A 19450-nucleotide genomic window follows, 5' to 3' on the forward strand; every position below is an offset into this window, starting at 1 on the left:
GTAGCGCCGCCCACTCGACTGCGGGACACACCTTTCCTTTTGCACGGGCGCTGCCGCAATGATGCGATAGTCCGTGCAGAGGACACAACATTAGGAACCCGGGTTTGCCAATTTCAATAGAAATCAAAGGGGCAGGGTCTTCGATCCAGTCATTTGCTTTTGGAATCGGTAGATGTTGAACCTAGTTGCTAACCAAAACGGCAGCAAGTACTAAGACAAGTAAGGAAGGAGCATTTGTCTTAATTCAGCTATGTTTTTTAGTTTTACTAGAGCACTAGTGTCGAACAGGGGGCCTGTGGGCCAGATCGGGCTTCGCGACATATTTAATATGGCCCCACAACGCTGAGAGAAGCGCAAAATAAAAAGGAGCTGCAGTTTTCAATATGTACACTTGATAATGCCAATGCCAGTCACCACTCCCAAAGACACTGTATCGGTTGTTCTTTCTTTCTTTGTCGATCTTTCTTTTTCTCTCTCTATTTTCTCTCTTCCTCTATCTCTTTCTCTCAGTCTCTCTCTCTCTCCTCTTTATCTAACTTTCTCAGTCCCTCTTATTTCCTTTCTCTTTTTTCCACTCTCTCTACCTTCCTCTGTTTTTTCTCTGTTGCTCTGTTCCCTCATTCTCTATTTTGCCCTTCTCTCTTTTCTCTTCATTTCTTCTAGTCCTCCCATAATCACCCTCTATCTTTTTTATCTCTCTCTCTCTGTCGATCTCTTCTCTTTCACTTGTTCTCTTGTCTCTCATTTTCTCTCTCTCCCTGTATCTCTTTCTTTTCTCTTTCTTTTCTTGTTTTTTCTCTTTCTCTCTCGCTGTTTCTGTCTCTCTCATTCTCTTTTCTCTTTTTGCCTAACTGTTTCTGTATCTTTTTTTCTCACTGTTATCTCATCCTCTCAGTGTTTTCTATTTCTCTCTTTTGCTTTTCTCTCTCATTCTCTTCTGTTTTATCTTCCTTTTTCTCTCTCCTCGCTTTCTTTCCCTCTTTTGTGTATTTCTTTAATTACTTCTTTATCTTTCTTCCCCCCCTTTCTTTCTTTGTCCATTTTTCTCTGCCTCCTTTCCTTTGTTATTTACGCTTGAATCTACGAGTCCGGCCCCCATTCTATCATGTGGCCCCAGATATATTAGTTCCCAATTCCTTTAAATATATTTGCTATTTTAAATATTGATATTTATTATAGTATTTATTCATTTTTTTACAATGTTTAATTCCATGATTTTTTTTTTACATTCCCTTACAATAAATGATTTTTGCCATTTAAGGAATAATTATAACTACTTGACAACAATAGCAACACATGTATCACTTAGTGTCTGATTAGGTATTTATATTTTTTCACTTTTATGTCCCGTGATCCTAGAGAGGATATGCCGTGCAAAAAATAAATTGATGGATCATGATATTCTACTTTGCCCAAAGATATGATCCAACAATTGGAAGGCGCAATGTATAATAAAACAATATTCTGGAGTGTACACTCATAATACAAAAGCCCAAAAAAAAAAATCCATTAGCTGCATCAACGGTAAAAAAAACAAATGCACAATTTACACTGGTAGAAAACATTTAATAAGAGTTCTGTACGATAAATGTGTTTCGACTGCAGTACAGCAATACTTGTACACATACTAATCATCCATACATTCATGCCCGTTTCGAAGCTTATTTTTTCCTTACAAAAATACTGCATAGGAGTATTTTATGGTTTGAATAAAAAGAAATTCGTGGATATCAAAGGGGAGAAAATATTTGTTTTCCAATATTTTTCCACACATTCCACCTTCAGACGTGTCGTTTTGCCACGTTGATTAAAGATTAAAGCAGCACTACGGTGCCAAAACGGGACGTGTCCCCGCATCTGGGGACCTTCCTAATCCTCAATGTTCACCGTACGAACCTTATTTCCATCTACCACTCACAAAAAAGGGGATTTAGCAAGTTGGGGATGGCGGGGGTCATCATTTTGTAGTGACGGGCACGTGAAAATGGCTTATGGGTGCAGCAAGCCAATCCAAGCGGATGCAAATCTATATTTTCATGAATAGATTTGCTCTCAGCGACCCCTTGTACAAGTCAGCATTTATGGTGATGGATGTGGCCCCCCTCCCTCGGTGACGCCTGCTCGCCCTACAGCATCAATTTCAATGTCCCCAGTCGCCGGATTCAAAACTGTTCTTTGCATCATTTTGGAATATTTAACACGATGTTTGAGATATCAATAATAGTTATACTATTGTTATTTTCTAAAGTAAAAAATAATTTTTAAAAAATGTATAGTAAAAATATTTTTATTTATTCTATCTTATTGTGATTTCATTTTATAAGAATATAATAATAATATTTTAAAATAATACTATTAATAATGCTAATATTATTTACAAACACCCCCCCATTATCCTCAGTAGGGTCGCGGGGGTGCTGGAGCCCATCCCAGCTATCTTTGGGCAGTGGGCAGGGGACACCTTGAACTACCCAACTTTTTAATTTATGACAACGGTAATCATACTACATTTTTCAAAAATAAAAATAATTTTATAATAATAACAAATAATATTCTAAAAATAACAAAAGTAAAGTTTTAATTTATACTGGTTGTGTTTGTAAATGATTTATACATAAGAATATTTTTTTAGAATGATACTGATAGCAATAATAGTAATAATATGTTTACAGTAAGAATACTCTTTTATAATAATACTAATATTCTTATAATATCAACATTATTAATAATCATATTCTATAATAAGATTAGAGTTTATAATGACAATAATATTAATAATATATATTTTTAAACAGTAACAGTAATAAAAAGATTGGTACAATAAAGTTCCCATCATTTTTTGTATCATTTTTTAAAACAACATTTTTCTAAATAAGTCATGTTTATTTGTATTGCCCTTAATCACAAGGAGTCTCAAAAGGCTGCACGGACCACAGATTATTGCAAACCACAGACTATTATGACACCATCCCCTAATATAGAACCTACATGAGGGCAAGGGAAAACTCAAAAACATCAAGTCAAGTTATATTTATTTGTGACGCCCTTAATCACAAGTAGTCTCAAAGGGCTGCAGAGACCACAGATTATTGCAAACCACAGACTATTATGACACCATCCCCTGATCTAAAACCGACATGAGGGCAAGGGAAAACTCAAAAACCTCAACATGAGGAAATGAAGAAACTGAGAAGGGACTGCCCATGGCCAAAATGGATGACCAGGCTAAAATGGATGTTGCAATAACAAATAATACACAGATATTGTCAACATATAATAAAGGTTATTCATATGATATAGAATAGAAGTGTGTTTTAAGCTTAGATTTAAACATTTCCACTAAGGTTGCAGATGGAATCTCAGTATATAACAATAACAAGAGTAAATAACAATAGAAATAATATTGTATGTTTTCAGTAAGAATACTTATAACAATAATAATAATAATTATACTTTTACAAGAGCAATAGAAGTAATATCAATACTATTTTTTAAATAAGAGGACGTGTACAATATCAATGCAATATATTGTATTATAATTTACATATATCATATATTTTTTATGATGAGAACATTAAATTTTTAATAACAATATAATTCTGATAACAGTAATTATGACAATCACACTATCACCTTATTAAATATCCATTATAATAGTAATGACAAAACCAATATTTCAATAATAACAATACTAGTAATAATAAAAATCTTAACCTTTAAGGTGCGTTTTATAATGATAATAATAGTACTCATATTCTTACCCTACAATAATGAAAAAAAAACAGTGATATAGAAATGTTCTAGGGAATGGGAGCAAATATTACTAGCTAAGACTGAGAGACTGTTGTACCTTTCTACCTGACAGAAGATTAATTTTGCACCTATTTTTTTGGTTTTGATTAAATGTGACCCCGCCTGAAGGATTAGGAAGATTAGCGGATTTTACGCGGATTTTCAAAAGCACTCTTTGCTAGTCAACACCTGGATGAGGACACCATTAACGCAAACTGATAAAATTGTCACCTTATTTATGCCTCTTTCCTTTAAGTATTAGTGCGTCGATAAATCCATAAAGACAAAAACCTTAACTTTTTCCACAATCCCCCTGCGTTTTTTTACTATTCCGTCCATTTTATATGGTGTGGTTTATTTTTGGGTTATTTCCTTTTAGCTAATGACCACGAGTTTTCCATTTGAGTAAACAATTAAATAAATATACACAATTGTAAAAAATAAACACCTTCACCTCTTCACAATTCCCTTATTTTAACTTTTTTTTCCAATTTAGATGCTACCCTTCATTTTTCTTCACTTTCTTTTTGCATATTTCCGTTTACCGAATGACCTTTTTCAGGATTGTTACCTATGTAATCAATGTTTCATAGACACATTTTTTTCAAATGAATAAAAATATATATGTAATAAACACCTAAGCACCTTATTACATTTCCCACTTGTTAATCCTGATTTGTCAATTTTACATGGTGCCGTTAACTTTGTTTATGTATAAGCAATGGCATTGATCAGTATTGCGGCTACTTATGTGCAGGGTTGGGTAGGGTTACTTTAACTGGATTACTTTCAATGACTTTTGGATGACTCCAATACCAAATATGCTAATAAAAGACAAAAGAAACTAAATATGAATCAAATGATGACTCACAACACGTGGTAAGCTTTCTCACCTGGCTTTGATCTCCGGCAAAACTAACATCAAATGCGACAGAAACAAAATGAAAATCAATCCAAACAGCTTGCCAACATCATTTTTAATCTATTTTTGCATATTCCCTTTTAAATAATGACCTTTAAAAGCATTGTAGTTAGAAGAACAGATACTCTAAATAAAGAGAAGACACCAATGCATTTTGAACTGGTGATCAGGAAAAGAGCCCAAACCTCTGATAAGAAATTCCAACCTATGCTAGAAGCCCTCCCCTCAGCCTTTTCTTCTTAATAAATCTCATAGGTTACAAAAAAAAGATGTACCCTAAAGGGTGTGGTTATCAAAGAACAGCAACATAATTGGCCAATTGTGAAAATGATATAATGTCAAGTCATGTTTATTTGTGACGCCCTTAATCACAAAGAGTCTCGTAGGGCTGCACAGACCACAGATTATTGCAAACCACAGACTATTATTACACCATCCCCTGATCTAAAACCTACATAAGGGGAAGGGAAAACTCAAAAACCTCAAGTCAAATCAAGTCATGTTTATTTGTGACGCCCTTAATCATAAGGAGTCTCAAAGGGCTGCACAGATTATTGCAAACCACAGACTATTATTACAGCATCCCCTGATCTAAAACCTACAAGAGGGCAAGGGAAAACTCAAAAACCTCAAGTCAAGTCATGTTTATTGGTGATGCCCTTAATCACAAGGAGTCTCAAAGGGCTGCACAGATTATTGCAAACCACAGACTATTATGACACCATCCCCTGATCTAAAACTAACTAGAGGGCAAGGGAAAACTCAAAAACCTCAAGTCAATACAGTCATGTTTATTTGTTTGGCCCTTAATCACAAAGAGTCTTAAAGGGCTGCACAGACCACAGATTATTGCAAACCACAGACTATTATTACACCATCCCCTGATCTAAAACCTACATGAGGGCAAGGAAAAACTCAAAAACCTCAAATCAAGTCAAGTCATGTTTATTTGTGACGCAATTAATCACAAGGAGTCTCAAAAGGCTGCACAGATTATTGCAAACCATAGACTATTATAACACCATCCCCTGATCTAAAACTAACTAGAGGGCAAGGGAAAACTCAAAAACCTCAAGTCAATAAAGTCATGTTTATTTGTTTGGCCCTTAATCACAAAGAGTCTGAAAGGACTGCACAGATCAAAGACTATTGCAAACCACAGACTATTATTTCACCATCCCCTGATCTAAAACCTACATGAGGGCAAGGAAAAACTCAAAAACCTCAAGTCAAGGCATGTTTATTTGTTTGGCCCTTAATCACAAAGAGTCTCAAAGGGCTGCACAGACCACAGATTATTGCAAACCACAGACTATTATGACACCATCCCCTGATCTAAAACCTACATGAGGGCAAGGGAAAACTCAAAAACCTCAAGTCAAGTCATGTTTATTTGTGACGCCCTTAATCACAAGGAGTCTCAAAGGGCTGCACAGATTATTGCAAACCACAGACTATTATGACACCATCCCCTGATCTAAAACCGACATGAGGGCAAATAATACACTGATATTGTCAACATAAGATATAAGTTATTCTTATGCTATAGAATAGAAGGGTGTTTTAAGTCTAGGTTTAAACAGTTCCACTGAGGTTGCAGATTGAATCCCAGGGGGAACAACATTCCACAGGACTGGGGCCCAGTGCATAGTAGTCAAAATAACCAACAGTAGTGAGGTATAATAGTCATATTACCAAACTGGCATCCTATGCAATCTCCTCTGCGGGTGTCAAATATCAAAAAGAGAATAAATGAACCAATTTTTCAAAGGAAACATTTGAAAAAAAAAAAGAGAATAAAATATAATGACATATCTAATGAACACCTTCACCTCATCACATTTCCCCCTTTTGTCCTTCCTCTTATTAGATCGCTTCAATTGGTTTGCGAGCAATAAACAAAGTGAATCAATTTCCTCCTTGTAACGGCGCTCATTTCCCCCCGCAGAGGTGATAGTTCATTCCAACGGCTTTCTTTTATTTTAGCGCCCCCTCGAACCCGAACCCCCGTTCGCCCGCTAATAGAAACAAGACACTATTCCATTGTTCCTGATGAATGTTTCCGTTCCGAGCCATTACCCGCTCAATAAGGATGGCGGGTCTTAATCAGACGTTGGGAAAGATAAAAACGGAGGAAAAAAATGAATATCGTGAGCAATATTCTGTACAAGCGCTTGGAAAAGAAAACCAATAAATCCAGGAAGTGAAATGAAATAGCACCTCATTGACAATGGCAATTTTTTTTCTTCAATAAATCCCAGGGGAATTGTAAGATTACACCATGGGAAGGGGGGTAATGGAGGGGGGGGGTGGTTTGGACTCATTGTCTGTGTTTCTAATCTATCTCCCAGCGCTTTACCTTTGGACTCTGTTTGAACCCGATACCTTTCCAAAGGCTGCTACCGAGCCAATGATTTCATTTTTTTATCCCGGGCTTTTGTATCTGCTTCATCTCTCTCTAGTTTTTTTTCACCTTTTCTTTCAGCGAAAGCTTTTCAGATTATGGCTATTTTAAGATGCTGCAATGTATAATATGGGTGATAATGTTTAACAATAGAGATTCAAATTCGAAAGCGTTTCACTCATTTGATATGTCCATGGGAGAAGAAAAAAATAGAGGTTCATGTTATGAAAGAAGATCTTAGAAATGATTGAGATGCCATGAGGCTCTCCTCATGCCATGAGGCTCTCCTCATGCCATGAGGCTCTTCAACTCCACCCGGGGGAGTAAAAGCCCATATTAAACCCCACCCCTACATTTGCATATTACCCTATTTTATTACAGTGTGTATTTTACGTAGCACTATTTAAATACTCCATATCAACACGTTATATTGGGTATTTTTGTATTCTATATCTTTATTTTATTGTTTTATTTTTCAACACAAGGATACTGCTGGAAGTGAGAATTTCCCTACAGGGATAAAATAAAGTATCTATCTATCTATCCTATTGCATTTTCTTAGATGCAATTCACGGAAAAGCCACAACTTTTTTCCCTAACTTTCAACCCTGCGGCTTATGCAACGCAGCGGCCGGTGATGATTTTTTTCTAATGACCACTAGGGGTACCCAAGCAGGAATGGTAAGAGTGTGACAGGTGGAATATACGTGTCGAGGAGGACGTAAGTTTAATGTAACTTGGTAACTTTATCTGTCGGCGTTATCGTGTGCTTTGGAGTAAATATTTTACACGGTTGGATTCTGCGGATTGTCCTTGATGTAACGAAGCCATTTTCGCGGACATTCAAATATGTTAATGACGGCCAGGTGACGTAATGGTGAGTTGTTTTTAGTTTTGGGGTATCTTGTTGTTGGTGATAGGAATGAGTGGAGAGGTGTTGTAAAAGTATAGTGGGATGTTTGGACGCCTTCTAAGGGATGGGCAGGGCACCTGTATGATGCGGGAGGGCTAAACCAGTGAAAGTTGTTGAACAAAGTGTGTGGTGTGTCACCCTGACCCGAGTGACATGGCCGCCTCTCTTGTGTCCCGTTTCATCTGGAGGGACGAAAGCATGACCGACTTGGGTGCCGAGGTGCCTAACTTGTTTGGGTGTTTGGGCATTTGGGTTGGCCATGGTCCAAAAAATGTTGTGTGTCTTTTTGTTGCTATTTTTTTCCCCTTTTTCTTTTATTTGTTATTTTATGTGTTTGTCTTGCTGTCGGTCACGCCTCTTGAGATAGGGAATCTTGTTTTAGACTGATCCAGATGTTTCAGTGATGGGTATCATATCTTGAATCCCAAGAGTTGAAGCTTTCCAATGATACGTGGCACGGCGGAACGTTAAGGGGTTAAGGTACTGTATATTATTAAAACTCATTATGTGTACCGTCTTTCTTTGTAATTATCATGTTTCAATGTGGGCACATGCGGCTTATAGTCCAGAGCGGCTTATAATCAGGTGCGCCTTATAGTGTGACATTTACAATAAACATCTGCTGTATATGTGTGTATATATATATTTATAGAAAACAAAGACCCTGTGCATGGACAGCTATAGTGATATTGCATTCCTCATGATTCAAAAATAAAAAAGATGTTCTTTTTCAATTGTTTTCTCTAAAAAAAATCTTTAAAAAAGTTGAAAAAAAATCTTTTGTCCTCCTTCACCACCGATGACTTTTTTTTTTAAACGCATGTATTTATTCATTTATTTTGGGCCTTAAATCCAAATCATCTGGCAGCATCTGGCATTCATTTTGTGACTAAGTCTACAATTCAGCAGCAATTTAAGAAGCATTGTGGTCCAAGGTTCAAATATTATTTTCATTTTTTTCCAATCAAGATGAATGAGCTGTTGTTTTGTACAAAATCATTTTCTGTCTAACCCTGAAATGGAATCTACACAGTTGCCTTCAATGCAAAGTTCCCCCAAGCCCCTTGGTAGTCCTCCAGTGTTAAAATAAAATTTGCATTTGCAAATCATCAACTGTTCTATATCCAAAACACAGATGAGGTTATAGGCAAAACACAAACAACACATGCCCGCTCATAGTTGCTCCTCCCCCTTTTTTACCCTCATTAACGGTGCTTGCCAAGCTCTTTGGCCACACGCCTGTCAGTAACACGTACCTTGCAACGTGTACAAGGCATGCGGCCAAGGGGCCTGGCAAGGACAAATGTTGTCCGTTAACATGAGCTCAGACATATTCTCGATAGAGGCGTTAATGAGAGTGAGGAATCTCGTCCTCGACCCTCGCATCTTCTCACGTTTCGATTCGAGACGGCAAGACGCGTTTGACGGATGGATGGACTGAAAGAAGGATGGATCCTAACATACTGCATCACGGTGTGGTATGCTGGGTGCACAGCAGCAGACAGGAAAAAGCTCCAGAGGATCATCAAAACAGCCCAGAGAATCGTCGGCTGCTCTCTGCCCAGTCTGGAGGACATTGCCTGCTCTCGCTACCTTAGCAGAGCAGGAAACATCATCAAGGACTTTTCTCACCCCGGCCACCATCTCTTCGACCTGCTGCCTTCCGGCAAGCGCTACAGGTCACACAAAGCAAAAACGAACAGACTCAGAGACAGTTTCTTCCCCACAGCCATTACCACCCTAAACAGACACCGCACAAAAAACTGAAAACTGTTGCAAAAAACTACCTCACACGTATGTAAATGGTACTCACGTACATGCTGTCTGCACTATGCTTGTTCACTGCTCAAACAGACACCGCACAAAAAAAAAACAAAAAACTGAAAACTCATGCCAACACTACCTCATACGAATATAATGTTACTCATGTCTTGTTCTTGCACATGCCGACTGCACTACGTTTAATGCTCAAATTGCACAATGTCTGACCATTTCCTGTTTCTGCACTATGATGTCTATGTTTGCACCAATGCATATGCTGACTATTTTTGCACTATGATGACTTTGCACCAAATGCAATATTGCACAACCGTTACGATACCAACGTTATCACGACAACCCTGTATGTAACATCCCACATGCCGACATTTCTTGTGTAAATACCATGTAAATTATAACTATAGCCTTATCCCCCTTGTCTTATAACATTATCTTCTCTGTTCCTTTATCTTCTTGCTCATACCTCACTATGAATGTGTAAAACTGGAGTGTCATGCCCAATTTCGTTGTCACAATATGTTAGCCCATTTGTAGCAATGACAATAAAGGTATATTCTATTCTATTCTATTCTATATACAGAGAAGAGAATGGACGGATAAACAGACCGTGTGATTGATATATGGATTCGTTTTTAGCAATACCTCAAATTGCACATCCAAGTGTTTACTAGAATTGAATTCATTTGGACACATGGAGAGGATGGATGAGGAGCGAGTGTTGAACAGGATCTACAGAGCAGAAGTCAATGGAAGGAGACCAAGAGGAAGGGCGCGATTGACGTGGATGGATGGTGCAGGAAAGAGGTCTAAATCTAGTGGAAGCTAGAGCTCTTGTTGGTGATAGGAATGAGTGGAGAGGTGTTGTGAAAGGATAGTGGGATGTTTGGACGCGTTCTAAGGGATGGGTAGGGCACCTGTATGATGCAGCAGGGGTAAACCAGCAAAAGCTGTCGGGCCCTGCTGTTGAACAGAAGAGTGTGTTGTGTCACCCTGACCCGAGTGACATGGCCGCTTTCTGGTGTCCCGTTTCATCTGGAGGGACGAAAGCATGATCGACTTGGATGCCGAGGTGCCTAACTTGTTTGGGTGTTTGGGCATTCGGGTTGCCCATGGTCAATTTTTTGTGTTTTTTGCTACTTTTTCCCTTTCCTTGTTTTTGTATACGTGTTTGTCTTGCTGTTGGTCACCCCTCTTGAGGGATATGACATAGGTAGGTAGGTACGTAGGTAGGTAGACAGATAGATATATGTCTAGATAGATAGATGTCTAGATGTCTATATATATTGATAGATGTCTAGATGTCTATATAGATAGATGTCTAGATAGATAAATGTCTGGATGTCTAGAAGTCTAGATGTCTAGATAGAGATAGATAGATGTCTAGATAGATAGATAGAGATAGATAAAGATATAATTCATTTGAAATCAAATCACAAGTTACTCTGCAGTTATCCCGTTCTGAATTCATCCCTTTTGACTCCATCCTTCTTCGCCAACTAAAGATATATGAGACTTCGACGCTCGTTGACAGGACAGCGTTGGTCCTGTTTCATATCGAAGCACGGCAAGAAAAACGTGACGCAACGTTGACCCAATGAGCCGTTGGGCTGAGGTCATCGCACAAAGTCATTCGTCGTTAATTAGATGCAGCGGACAAGACGACATCGCAGTCGGCTGTTTGAGTCACGGCACTCTAACCGGGTCACTGCGCAACTTCGGGAAAAAAAACCCACTGCCATATGCATAGAATATATAGCATATATACAGTAACCCCTCACAATCAACCCCACTATTAACCTGATTAACAATTAACAATTACCGCTTCATTGATTTTTATCATGCATTGTGTTCTGCATTTTGAATGGCTAAACAGTCGAAAAGAGAGTAAGTATTGGAAAAAAGGTACAAAAAGGGGTGTTTTTTTTCCATTTGTTTCAATCTATAATAGACATGATCCGTACGCAGTTCTCATGGCCAAATTATGGCCGAAAAAACGTGTTACAATCAGTGTTGGGCACATTACTTCAAAAAGTAATTAGATACAGTTACTCACTACTTCTTCCAAAAACTAAGTGAGTTAGTAACTGAATTACTCTATTAAAAAAATACAATAACCAAAGGAAAAAATAGATAAAAGAAGAGAAAATAATAATACTTTAGCCAATCATGGGAAAGGGTATTTAAGGGGACCAGTTGCAAGTTGTTCTCCTTTTTGCATCTTCTCTGAAGAATGGAAACATGGTAGCCTAAGAACAACAGTCAAATGACCTGAAAACCAAGATTGTTCAACATCATGGTTTAGGGGAAGGATACAAAAAGCTAGCTCAGGGATTTCAGTTGTCAGTTTCCACTATGAGGAACATAGTGAGTAAATGGAAGAACACAGGCACAGTTCTAGTTAAGGCCCGGAGTGGCAGGCCAAGAAAAATCTCAGATAAGCAGAGGCGAAGGATGGTGAGAACAGTCAAACTCAACCCACAGACCAGCTCAAGAAAAAAGAGATAAAAGAAGAGAAAATAATAATACTTTACACTTTTGCATAAACACATTAACACTGATATAATTAAAATGATTATAAATTTACAAGAAAGATACAAAACAATTGTAACCTTTTTCATGCTCAACGAATTTTAAGTCAACAACGCAGAATCCCCTAAAAATGCATATTGACCAATCACAAGAGAAAAAAGACGTATCAGAAGGAACCAGCTATTGATTGGTTACGGCTCCGTTCGTTCACATCCAACCCAGCGACACGAGTCCTCATTTGCCTTTTCTCTTTTGGGGCATTAGTAAAAACTCTATTCGTAATCACTATCCAACTATATGGTCGTCGCTATTTTGAATAACCATATAATCTGATACACGTGATTTAAAAACAACTCGAAGAAGAGTGGAAAACTGCGCCGCTGGAAACAGTGTCAGGTGTGCCAAAGATGACACACCGCCGAGGGCAACGCACCGTTTGTGACCCTAAGTGAGGATAATGGCTTTTTTAATGGCAGAAAAAAGAATTAGTTACATTACCTTGTTACTGAATCTATTACGTTATGTACTACAGCATTATCTATTCCCAACACTGACCAAAATAGACAGGGCTTGTACGTTTTGAAGCGTCATCAATTTTGTTAGCTTCTTTTGAATATTTCTCCCGGGGCTGAGATTTTGGCTTGATTCCTAACCACTTCTCCATTTTTCTTGTTTTCTCTGTGCGTCTATATGCAAATGCACGACCTTATAACGCTCTGGAAAGTACGGAATCGTGAAGTTATTCGATGCAGGCTTCTTATTGTCTGCCGGGTATGCAAATTGCCAAACGAACCGAAATTCCGAAAGTTCCAAACCAAACGAAGATTTCAAAATCAGAATAAAGCGAACTTTTGATTTAAAAAAAAAAAAAAAAAAAAAAAACATTTTCTTTCTTGAAAAGGTTGTCGGCCACCCGGGCGGAGACGTTTTGTACGCCCGAAAGTAAAAGATGCACGCCCCGGGTGTTATTTGAGACACTGAAAATCTCTCCTTATATAGGTTTTGGGTAAATTTGATGGTAATATTTAGCGTACATTCTCAGTTGCAGGAAGTTCTTTTGAATACAATTTACCACGAGAAACTGCTACCTTAATTTTTATATGTGTATAAGTTCTATATGTTCAATGCACTAATATACATCTTCATTTAATGTGCAATCCATTGAGTCAGGCTTCCGAGAAACATAGCAACAATTTCAAGCATTTACAAGCACCTCACACAAAATGTAAGCACTTTTATTAAAATTCAAGCATTTTAAACACCCATACCAACCCCGAATATAAAAAGTTGTAAAAACAGAGAACAGATTTGGATGCGCTCACATGGCCCGAGGAGGCACAACTGGAAACAAGCTGTTCTCCCTCCAAACACAAATTTGGGCTCACATGACTCAAGCGAGTGAGCAGCTTTGGCCTGAAGTTCTGCCCCGCGGCAGAACCACAGCAGAACCCCAGCCGGTGCTTGTCGACGGACTGCACCCGTTCTTCCTTTCAAGGAACCCCAAGGGGGTGGAAAAACCTCAGATCCAGGTTAACTCAGATCACTCCAGCATGACTTTGACTTCATAAGCATTTTAGAGAACCATGCTGTTGCTAGGGAATTGCTATTGTTTTTTTCCCCCACAAGCTACAGGTAAGTGTAACGTTTATCCATATCAGTTATTTGGAACACATTACATTTATTTATTTTTGTATCCTAATTACCTGCTCAGGAGGAGGGTTGGGTAGGGTTACTTTAACTGGATTACTTTCAATTACTTATGGATTACTCCAATACCAAATATGCTAATAAAAGACAAAAGAAACTAAATATGAATACAATTATTAAATTTTGTGCAGGCTTGGGGAGTAACGGAATACATGGAACGGCAAAAAGCTGTTTGGATTTATTTTCATTTTGTTTCCGTCGCATTTTATGTTCGTTTTGCCGAAGATCAAAGAGATCAAAGCCAGGAGAGAACGCTTACCACGTGTTATGAGTCATAATTTTATTCATATTTAGTGCTAAATATGCTAAATATTTGGTATGGGAGTAATCCAAAAGTAATTGAAAGTAATCAAGTTAAAGTAACCCTACCCAACCCTGCTCAGGAGGTAGTACAGGGACACATATCAGATCACTTTTTTTGGTTTATGACACCATTTGAGGTTGCCCGCCAAACAATAATAAACTAAATGGCATTAGGTAAAGAATATAGCATACAATTGTAATTATTATTTTACTTTAAAGAAAAAAACTGACAAGTTTTTGCTAATTTCATGTATTGTTATTTTCCGGAAAAAGATAAAATTTTAGTAAAACTCGAAAAAATCCAATAGAATCCCATATTATAGCAAAATTATTAACCAAAAGTATTACCTTGTATTACTTCATGAGCCACAGTGCGACCACAAATGATAAGAAAAACTTTCTCGGATTAAGCTTTAAAAATAAATTTAAAATTAAATATTCATCAAACAATTTCAACAGATGGCGTTCCTTAAGAACTTTTCATAAAATACAGTCTGCCTTGGCTATAAAAAGTTTGGTAAACACTGCAGTAGACAAGCCATAGTCTGCCGCCAAGTGGCTAACATGAGTGCCTAGATAAAGAAACAGAGGAGAAGAAAGTGAAAGATGTGGGAATCACTCAATTCAGCGACATTTGCTTGCATGTGGAAATGTAGTTACACTGGAGGACGGAGCATGAGTAGCTAACAATAACGATAGCAGTTAGCAACTAGCCGTAGCATGCATCTTAGTGGTTAGAGAAGAAAACATAAAAAATATAATGTATGGTATATACGGCAGCACGGCAGAGCAGTGGTTAGCGCGTGCGTGGCACAGTTCTGAGGTCATGGGTTCAAATCCAGCTACCAGCCTTCCTGTGCAGAGTTTGCATGTTCTCCCTGTGCTTGCGTGGGTTTCCTCCGGGCACTCCAGTTTCCTCCCACATTCCAAGAACATGCATGTCAGGTTGGTTGACCAGTCCAAATTGTCCCTAGGTGTGAATAAGCGAGTGAATTGTCTGTCTCTGTGTGCCCTGCGATGGGCTGGCAACCAGTTCAGGGTGTCCCCTGCCCACTGCCCGGAGATAGCTGGGATGGGCTCCAGCACCCCCGCGACCCTACTGAGGATAAGCAGTGCAGATAATGGATGGATGGATGGATGGATGGTATATACATTTTCTAGATTAGAAAAGCCACTGCTCCTCCGCATTGAAAGGAGCCGGTTGAGGTGGCTCGGGCATCAGATAAGGAGCCTCCTGGACGCCTCCCCCGGGAAGTGTACCGGGCATGTCCCACCGGCAGGAGACCCCGGGGGCGACCCAGGACACGCTGGAGAGACGATGTCTCTAGGCTGGCCTGGGAACGCCTCGGGATCCCGTCGGATGAGCTGGAGGAAGTGGCTGGGGATAGGGACGTCTGGGCTTCCCTTTTAACGCTGTTGCTCCCGCGACCGGACCCCAGATAAGCGGATGATAATGGATGGATGGATGGATGGATAGATTAGAAAAAATATTTAACATAATCAAAAGGCCCATCTGTTAGATGAAATGATTTTCTTTGGTTTAAATCGTCTTTATTTTATTGCACTAAAAATAAGTTAGAATATCAGACCAAAAAGAGCAAATTTTCCCAAGTTTGGATTTTTCGCAGAGTGGAAGTGAGCTCACGTCCTATTATCCTCCCATCGCAATCAAGTGTGAAATCTCGGCCCCGAATTTCCCAACATGACATCATCCGGGAAACAAACGACACCTAAAGGAGGCCAAAACGAGACGCGACTTCACTGGCGGCGCCTTGGCAAAATATGACCTCACCGCCGCCTCGGTCGCCGTGACAACCGGCTCCCGGCTTCATCCAATCTTTGATAAATCATGCAGTGTTTACTACCAGCGTGCGAGATAAATCCTGTGAAGGTTTGGCGTCAGCTAAAGAATGCATAATTTATCTAAATGGAGGCGAAACTGAGGCTGATCTCCAGTTTTTTTTTTTTATATCTGTATTGAAAAACAAAATAGGGCGTGCTGCTTCGAGATTAGCATCAAGTTTGTCATTGGTTTAACAGACAAACAACAAACAAGTTGGCTAAACGCTGAGAAGCACCCATTCTGCTTTTATAAAGTGACAGTGCGTAAAAAATTACCACTTAGAATGGAGCTGTCAATGGTCATCTTGGAATGATAGTGTGTAAAAGTTTACTACTGGGCGTCGTTGAAGCAGAGAATTGATGAGTTATAAATGCTCATCTTAAAGTAAAAATTTGAAATAATTTACAACGGATACCAGCTGGGAAAATCCCGAAACCTAATTATGTATTCTCGATACATTTTGGCGACGGGACAAGAATGAAAAAACCTGCTTAAACAGACCCTGATGAGTATCATATCTCGAATCCCAAGCATTAAAGCTTTCCAATGATATGTGGCATGACATGTTTCAGTGACTGGTGACATCGTACAGACACATATTTCTTAATCTGTCATGGTCCAGGAACGGAGACAGGACCCAATTGCGTTCGTTTTACTCCGCTTTTTATAGAAGGAGGAAAGGGCTCTCACCCACGATCCGGTGATCGTCGGTCACGGGTAGCAGATCGCTGGAAACGAGAAAGTGGCACTTCCGTGTCGAGCGAGGGATATGACGAGAGCGAGACAAAACAGGTCGATGGCAGGGACGGAGGAGCAAAAAACGTAAACGGGTTCAGAAAAGAGGTCGGCAACGGGAATAGGACGGAAAACAGGGCAGGATAGGGTCAGGAGTCAAAAGAGCTGGCCTTGCGTGTAGCTAAGGTTTGCAGACGATCTGACAAACGTTGACAGGAAGGCGGGGGTTTAAAAAGCGATGAGCAGCCAATCAGCGTCCGTGGCTGTTGGCGCCAACGGAGCAGACTCAGGTGCCCCGCATAAGTAATCATGACATTATCAAAAGTCCGTCAGCTCACTGTCGGAACGTTAAAGGGTTGAGGTACCGTAGATTATTAAAGCTCTGTGTCTTTTTTTGTAAATATTTCATGTTTCAATGTGGGTACATGCGGCTTATAGTCTGGTGCGGATTATATATGTACAAAATGGGTTTCCTTTCAAATGTACAAGGTGTGGCTTATAATCAGGTGCGGCTTATGTATGTACAAATGGGTTTTCCTTTCAAATGTATTAGGTGCGGCTTATAATCAGGTGTGCTCTTTAGTCCGAATTTTACGGTACGTTTGTAAAACCTTATAACGGGCTCTGTAGTGGCAAGATGGTGCCCAAACATGTCAGCGTCTTCAAGTGATGTCGTATAATTGCAAATTTCTAAACTTATGAGCCTTTAAAAAATATTTGTGAGGGTGACTTCACGAATGAGAACCAGAGGGGACGAGCTGAGGTCGGCATTCCCGTCCACTAAAATTCAGTCCCTCTTTTGATGGACTTCCGAACGTCCCCACATCTCAGTCACGTCAAACAACAAGCTCGTATATCAGCACATTTGCCGTCACTCCAGGGGCCAAACTGGGACGTGGGGTTGTCAAGGAGGGGTCTCACAGTTTTGTTTTGTTTTTTTAGGGGCAACAAAAAAGGGGTGACAGGGAGTGCTTGCTTGGCAGGAAATCGCAAAGACAGCCAGAGGTGGGAGCTCCGAAATAGAAAAAAATATGTGCGCCAGGAACGAGATGACACACGAGTTCATGCTAAGTGTGTCAGCAACAAAAGTCAAAAGACAAAATCCACTGACGACACATTTTGAATAAAGGTTACAGGGAAACAAAAAGAGAAATCCAAGCTAACTAGCCAGGCTACAAAAATGCCTTTCCTCAACAATAATTTTTACCGTTTATTAATAATGAATTTTTAATACTAAATTATAAGTTGGGGCTGGTATAGCCAAGCCAACTCAGCTGCCAAGAGTGCTGTATGCACTGAAGCAGTGAGTTGGGACATTGTTATTACTGTAGCTGTGATTTCAGACCTTCCCTAAAGGTATCTCATTATTTGTTTGGATGCTAACAACTACATGTCATGATTACCGATGTGAATCACTTGTGCCCGCTCATTTGGCACCAACCTCTGCGGGTTCTGATTGGCTCCCTGTCCCTATTTAAACCCAGTCCTGTCAATCCCCTGTTGTCAGTCCGTCTGCGAACCTCTGTTTATACAAGGCTAGCTTTTTCGACCCTGACTCCGATTGCAAGAGCGACTTGCTTCCCGCGTCCAGCGAGCATCGGACCGTGGGCGCCGCCCTTCCTCTTTCTTTCAATAAAATTGTGGGAAAACGTTACGCGATTGGGTCTACCCTGTGTGCTGGTCGCGACAATACATGCTAAAGACTACATTTTGAAGAATAGATGCTAACGACCACACACTAAAGAGTAGATACTAACGACTATATGCTAACAACTGAATCCTAACAAGAAGATGATAACAACTTCATGCTAACCTCTACATGCTAATGAATAGATGCTAACAACTACTTACTAAAAACAACATGCCAAAGAGTAGACGCAACACCTCACAGCCCAGCCCCAACTTTAACAATTTCCGACGACATTTTCTAGTTTTATGTACATTGTTTGTAATTGAACCCCCTTTCTAATAAAAAGCAAAAAAGGGTTCAAAAATAGCTTGACTACAAACTTCATTTTAATACCATTTTTTAAAGAAAAAAACGTAACCATGAAAATTGCAAGATAGGCTACACTACGTCATTACTGAAAAATACCTTTACTATTGAAAGTTAGGGTGCATAGTTTAAGGTGTATTTAAAACGTTTACAATTATTGTTAATTGATTAATTACGTTTCTCTATTAAGTATGTGTTAACAATGCCCAACTGAGGTCAAACAGCCTTAATAAATATTTCTTCACACCGCGCCTATCTGTTTTCATCTTCTTTTTACCCTAGTTCCGGCCACAGATCTTATTACGCAGGGGAAAAGGAGACAGGGGAGAGGAGAGTGATTTCACGCACGTTATCACAGTTTTCTTTTATTCCAGGAAGAAAATGGTGGAAGTAAGAAGAGGACCGTTTCAAATACAGTCCAAATGCAAACCCAAACTCCCCAAAAAGAAGAAAAAGGAAGAGTTTATGTCAGCGTAACTAACAATTTCAAGCATCCAATTTCAAAATGAAACAACAAGAGCAAAGAA

The 19450-nt window shown here is 39.3% G+C and overlaps 1 long non-coding RNA gene across 2 annotated transcripts in view; it reads right to left on the bottom strand.

Annotated features, from left to right (window-relative positions):
* The window catches only part of LOC148352219 (uncharacterized), a 120243-nt gene that overhangs the window by 53822 nt on the left and 46971 nt on the right, over positions 1-19450 (bottom strand). The gene's annotated exons all lie outside the window — the stretch shown is intronic.

Source organism: Urocampus carinirostris, chromosome 15, assembly GCF_059441175.1.
Source record: "Urocampus carinirostris isolate Australia breed hairy pipefish chromosome 15, RoL_Ucar_1.0, whole genome shotgun sequence".
Lineage (NCBI taxonomy): Eukaryota > Metazoa > Chordata > Actinopteri > Syngnathiformes > Syngnathidae > Urocampus > Urocampus carinirostris.